Source organism: Callospermophilus lateralis, chromosome 13, assembly GCF_048772815.1.
Source record: "Callospermophilus lateralis isolate mCalLat2 chromosome 13, mCalLat2.hap1, whole genome shotgun sequence".
Classification (NCBI taxonomy): domain Eukaryota; kingdom Metazoa; phylum Chordata; class Mammalia; order Rodentia; family Sciuridae; genus Callospermophilus; species Callospermophilus lateralis.
The window spans coordinates 30,428,737-30,435,444 of record NC_135317.1 but is presented as its reverse complement, the minus strand read 5'-3'; positions in this window follow the sequence as shown (position 1 = coordinate 30,435,444).

The window sequence follows — 6,708 nt, the reverse complement described above, 5'->3', positions numbered from 1 at the left end:
GAAAAGGCTTTTTCTCTTTAACAGAAAAAAAAATCAGCATATTTACATTCACTGAAGTACTAAAATGCTACAAAACCAGAAGTTATTTGTTTAAAAATTTCTTTTAAACTATAAAGCAGTGTCTCTTGCTTTGTCTTGGAGATTATGGTTTATCCCAAAAATTCAAATTATATCCTTTTGTCTTTATAAATAATTAAGTTAAGAGAATGCTAAAAATGCACTTGATTTCATGGTAACATATTAAAGAGAAAACCTGTGGTCTATATTTCCTTAAACAGTGTACTTTAAAAAAGTATATTGAATAAAATATATTTAAGAATTTCTTGTCACCATCTAGAACTAGTTTTTAAAGCAACAGTCAGTAAAACACAAAATGAATTTATGTAGGGTGTGTGTGTGTGTATGTGTGTGTGTGTGTGTGTGTGTGTGTGTGTGTGTGTTTACAAGGAGAGCAAAAGAAACAACTAAGGGTCCATTTTTACTGAGTTTGTACATCATGATGAGTGAGGGATGCTAGTGTCCATTCTCAGGTTCTTGCCCCTGAACCTTTCATGTCTCTTAACTTTGCTTTTGTTATTTTCGTGTCTTTATTCCTTTCTTACAGTTTCTGGAACAGTGACTTGACCAATTCTTCCAGGTCCCTGGTTGGTTCTTCACCTATATCCAGTTATTCTTTAATTCATTCTGTTGAAGACTTTCCTGTAACTATAATTATGACTACCCTGTGTTACCAGCTGGTTTCTTATTCATGGCTATTCCTTCTTAATAGCGTTCCTTATATATTTATGGACAGTTCTAAGGCTTATTTTAAAGCCTTATTCTGTCTGGGGTATTGATTCTCCTTTTTCTAGTATAAATTATCCTCGTTAGTCTTTCTTTTCTAATGCCCAAGCTCTCTAATTATCTCATTCATTTTTCTCAGAAGTTTATAGCCTCAATCAGCCACCTTGGCTTGTCAAGTGCACTGTGACCTTGGTTCTCCCAGCATGACCTCTTAAAATTAATGATAAATGGATGCATACATGAATGAAATAACTAGAAAAGCAACAGGATAAGGTCAAAGAAGCTTTGGTGAGAATTTGGAAGGTGGGAACAATTCCAGGCTCTCCTTACATGAGCACAAATTGATAGAGAATTTCTGTGGCAAATTTTAGCTGTAAATACTAAAAACTTTAAAGATGCACCTACTGTTTAATTAAAAACGTCAGCTTCAAGAGTTCACATTAAGAAAACAATTAATCCAGTGTACAAGCATGTGTAAGCAAGGATATTCATTGCACTGTAAGTTACTATAGAAAAGGACTGCTCAACTGAATTTAAGATGCACATAGAATTTAAGAATCTGCCTCATTGATTCTTCAAAGAGCTCCCTCTACTCTGTAAGTTCTTAACTTTAAAAAACCATATGGTGGCTCTGGGAATGGAAAAGGCCCTTCTCTCTGAACTTGAGCTTCTCTGTAGTTTCAAATCAAATTTTATTTCATGTTCAAAAGTTTTAAACCTGTGGTCCAGTGACCCCTCTGGGATTGATAACTCAGTTTCTGGAACTCTGTGAACTGTGTACCAAAATACAATTCATTTCTTTCCTGACATTTAAAAAAAAAAAGAAAGAAAGAAAGAAAAGAAAATGAATATCTAGTGCATTAAAATATTTTGTTTGCAAAATCTTTTGTTTATATACATTTTCCTAGGCAGGGGTCTCATGGCTCTAATTTCAATCACAAAAGAATTTGTAAAAGAAAGGGAAGTAATTAAGGCAGAAACTTTCAAAAGTGGTGTTGGGGAATTGCAAGAGGGTTGCACTGGCCCCTTAAAGAATCAACACAGAATGTTCCAACAGACTTGGATGAACCATGGAAGAAGTCATGGTCTATCTGTCTTTAACATCTCTCCTCCAGGACTACTCTAATTCACTAACCAACCAGAATAGGTTTGCATTTCAGGATTTTTGCTCAACATTGAACTGCCTCCAAACACGACTGCTGAGGAAATCTCCTATGTGGAGGAGGAGTGGACTCCTTCCTGCATTTGCCTTAGAGGACACCATTTAGAGCTGACCTGATGCAGTATGCACCGACTGCAACTCTTTGTTGCCCAAATACATGGCATTTATTTTTACCATGTGTCCATCTTCTTTTGATAAGAGATTTATATCTCAAAAATACTAGAATTATTGCCACAGACCATTGCATTGTGTATACCAACTTAGGTATTGCTAGTCAGGACCCTTCCAGGTACTGTTAAGATACTTTTTGAGGTAAGAAATAAAACAAGGGTCAATTACTAAATTTCTGTTTAAGCAGATTAATCTGTGTTTTCATTAATTGCATTCCTATGTCTTATTTTTATTCCCTGTTTGCATTTGTCATTCAAATTTCTTAGAAAATGTTTTTTCTCCCACTCTTGAAATTGAGATTGTCAGCATATCAGATCTGATATTCAGAGAAGGATGATCTGGGCACAAGAGAATTGAGGTGAATTCTGGGTGCATGGCTATTTACATTTTTTCCAGCTCTCCACTTGCACCATATACCAGCAAATCTCTCAGGCTCCCATTTTTTAATACACTAGTGACTAAAACACTTTAAAATAAGTTGGCATAAATGCCCACTTTCTTCCATTGATTTCAAAAGTGCTCCCTGCCCCTCACCCATGCAGCAATCAATATTTCCAATCCAATTGAACATGTGGTTGCATTTAGACCTCCTTTAGGTTTTCTTTATATAGGACACAGCCAAGCTCTGTTTACTCAAACCTTACTTTTTATTGCTGCTTTCTTTCCATTTAATACTTCTCCACTTAGAATGAAAGTGTGGTAGTTAGAAAGACACACATGAAACAGTTTAAGTACTTGAAGTTCTGCCAGAATCACTAGAAGACTATAAGATCAATTTGTGCCTCTCTTGTCTGGAATTGATTCCAAGCTTGTGCCTTAAACAAGCACACCTTCTCCATGGTCATTACTTTTTCCTTATTGTCTACCTGACGAGAATATTTTAGTTCCTCTTCCAGAGTGCATTTCATTTCTTCAAATTCAAATTTATACTTTATTTATAGGGCCTAAATTAGAATTTGATTTTTGAATAGTAAAAGAATAATTGAAATGTGTTTAATGTAATCATTTTAGGAAAAGGCTGGACACTTATAGTATCGTACTCTAAAATGTAAGTTGGATTCCTAAATTACCTTACAGTTTTTGCAAGTGATCTAGTTACTGAAAAGCAGAATAATATTCCTGTCAATTCTCTTGAAATGATGAATTCCCTATGAACTTAGTGAGTTTTTTAGGTAAGATGTTAATTATTTAAATTTCTGGCTAAGTAAAATTGTCTCTTGGTATCCATAGGAATTGGTTCCAGGACACCCCTTGGATGATAGCAAAACCCAAGGATGCCCAAATCCCTTATATAAAATGGCAAAGTACTTGCCTACAACCCACACATCCTCTGTATGTTTTAAATCATCTCTGGATTACTTATAATATCTAATATCATTTGCCTTGTATATAGTTGTTATAATGTATTATTAGGGGATAATGACAAGTAAAAAGCCTGTACATATTCAATAAAGATACTTTTTTTTCAATTTTTTTTATCTGTGATTGGTTAAGTCTATGGATGAATTTTGTAGATATGTAGGGCTGACTGAACATGATTCATTATTGTAAATATTTAGTGGTCACTTCTATATAAATATAGATTTTTATGTGTGCCTATGTTAGTATACACATATACATACATTCATATATATGTACTTTTAAAATTCCCATTTAATATCTATATACACATATATAATTTCCAAGCTTTATATAGATAGATAGATAGATAGATTATATATATGTATCTGTATATTTATACAAAGATATAATCTAACTGTAAATTTTTCTGTTTCCATCCTCTGGAAAACCCTTCGGGTTTTTGTTTATTTTTTCCTTGCTACAACCCTCAACACAAAGAACAATTTCTGGAACATAGAATAAACATTTTTATTGACTGAATGATAAAAATCCATAGACTTTCTGCACGCTAAGCCGATTTTTGAGAGAGAGATATTAAAATGTCCCATTACAATCATGACGCTGTCAGAAACTCCTTGATGGCCCAAATGTTCATGAGATAAAGCACTGACAACACTGTTGGGAAATTTAAAAGGCCAAACAAAATCCCTGATTGATTCAGAGAAGACTTGATATCTACCTCTGGCTTTCCAGGCATTGGGAATTCAAAAATGTCAGAGTGAACGCTTTGCATAACTGCAAGATATCACTCATATCCAAGTCTACTTGCAGGTTACCTCCAGAAGCTGTGTTTCCTACAAGGCTATTTGCTAGGACTCTGACTGTGGACTGTGTGTCCTCCAGAACTCATGTGCTGGAAACCTTATCCCCAAAATCATGAATTAATGGATGTGGAATTAGCCCTTGGGAGGCTATTAGGACATGGTCATAAAGGTGAGTTGCCCAGATGGCATTAGTATCTTTGTTAGAAGAGGAATGGAGACCTGGTCTGGCACACCTGCTCTATCTTGCCATGTGATACCCTCTGCCATGTTACAATACCACAATAAAGCCCTCAGCACATGCCAAGCAGATGCCAGTGCCATGCTGTTGTACTTCCCAGTCTCCAGAATCATAAGCCAGGCGTGCTGTGAGCAGGCTGTGCCCTGCTGAGTGACTCCTTGATGTGGAGGACAGGAGTGTTCGGGCTACACCCAACCCCAAGTTACTCCATTTTTGTACAGCAGCAGTTTGTCTTGGGTTACTCCATTTTCAGTACAAGTGTCAAGGTAGAGCGACTCGATACCTTGTTCATACATGTAAAAAGTCACCATCTGGCCAGCACAACCATAAGGTATAAATTGATCAATAACTTATTTATGCCAGCTTATCAAAATAAACCAGGAGCACCTGGACACATGGCCAGACACAATCATATCAGGAACACCAGACACAGGACCTTATCAACCTCACCTGACATAACCCATAAAAGGAGGAACCCACCCAAGGACTGGACAGTGTGGCACCTGACCCTGTCACCTGGTCTCTTGCCTTGAGATTTACCCAGGAAAATCACTACAGTGATGAACCTTTGGTTCTGTTCCAGGGCTTCATCCCAGGGCCGGTTCTACCCTTAGCTGACACCTCAAGCTGACACTTTAAGTTGCAATTTTGAGTTTTCCATTTGTCCAGACCTTCTGCCTTGACAAGCCTGTGGAACTAGTTTGTTAAAACCCTTATCTGAACACCTACAGTGACTCCTGCACTCTGAATTCTATCTGTTCTCTGCTCTAGGCACAGCATCCTGTAACCTTGCTGCAACCTTAACCTTTTCTGAGTCTTTCTGTGAGATACATATATATATACACACATATATACATACATACATGTATATATATAAATGTGAGAAATTATATATATATCTTCTTAGAGATATTAGAAATCAAGATTAAAACTGAATAAAAGAATTTCTGGTTGCCCAGCTTCTGACTACCAGGTGACCCATGAATATTCAGTGAATCATAACTGCTAAAAGTTAACTTGTGAATTTATTATTATTTAATAAATTCTGACACTGTGGAAAGACAAACATGTCTGGTTATGTTAATGGCATAGCTTGTTCATGGCATTCCTATTTTTTATAAATTACGCATTGTCCTGTATTTCATCATAGCAACAGAAAACAGACTAAGATAGGCCTTGACTATTCTTATCTTCAAAGATACTTAAAAGATATATTGGTGGCTCAGATATTTCTTCTTTAAATAACTCTATATATGCATGGATTCCCATTTTCTGTCCTGCCACAACCTTGACACCTCTACATTCTCTGTCTCTCTCTCTCTGTCTCTCTGCATGGATGCTGTATTATATATGTTGGCAGGTTCACTTTGACAGCAAAAATTCTTCTCAGAGACTATTTAAGTCTGCACTTTTTACAATAGTCCAAACCACACACATCTACAATAAAAAACATCTGTGTATAAATCTTATTTCGAGCTGTCTGCCACGAATTGGTAGAGTTCAACCCTTAATATGTAAATATTATAGCTCTGGGAACACCAGAACTTGGAAGAGCTTCCCATCAATAATTTAATAACTGTAAAAGTGACACCAATCATTTCTCCTTGGTCTTGCTCAAAATCTGCTGCCAAAAATTTAAAGCATTTCTCTAAGGAAATTTTCAAAGCAAACGATTTCTTAGAAATTATGAAACAATCATAAGACTCCACATGGCCAATATCAGAATGAAGTGGTGTCAATGAGTTACATGGAACTTTCTAGAATGGAGAAGCAAAAATGTGCCATGAGATTTTCCAAATATTGAATAAGTATTTTATCATTTTATCCTTTCCTTGGACATTTCTCTATTCGCAGTTGAGTCTAAAATCTGTTCTAGATTAATCCACTGATAACTGGATGGACTACTGGGTGGTAATTATAGGCAAGTGGGGTGAGGCTGGCGGAAGATCACTGGGGAAAAGGCCTTGGACTATATCTATCCCAGTTCCCTTCTTCCTTCTCTGATTCCCAACAGCCATGAACTAAGCAGCTTTCTTCCACCACTTCATTCTGCCCATGATGTTCTGCCTCACCTGAGGCCCTGAGCTATGGGGTCAGATGACCATGAACTGAACTTCTGAAACTGAGCCAAAATAAGATTTTCTTCCTCTAAATTGTTCTTGTCAGGCATTTTGGGCACAGCAATGAAA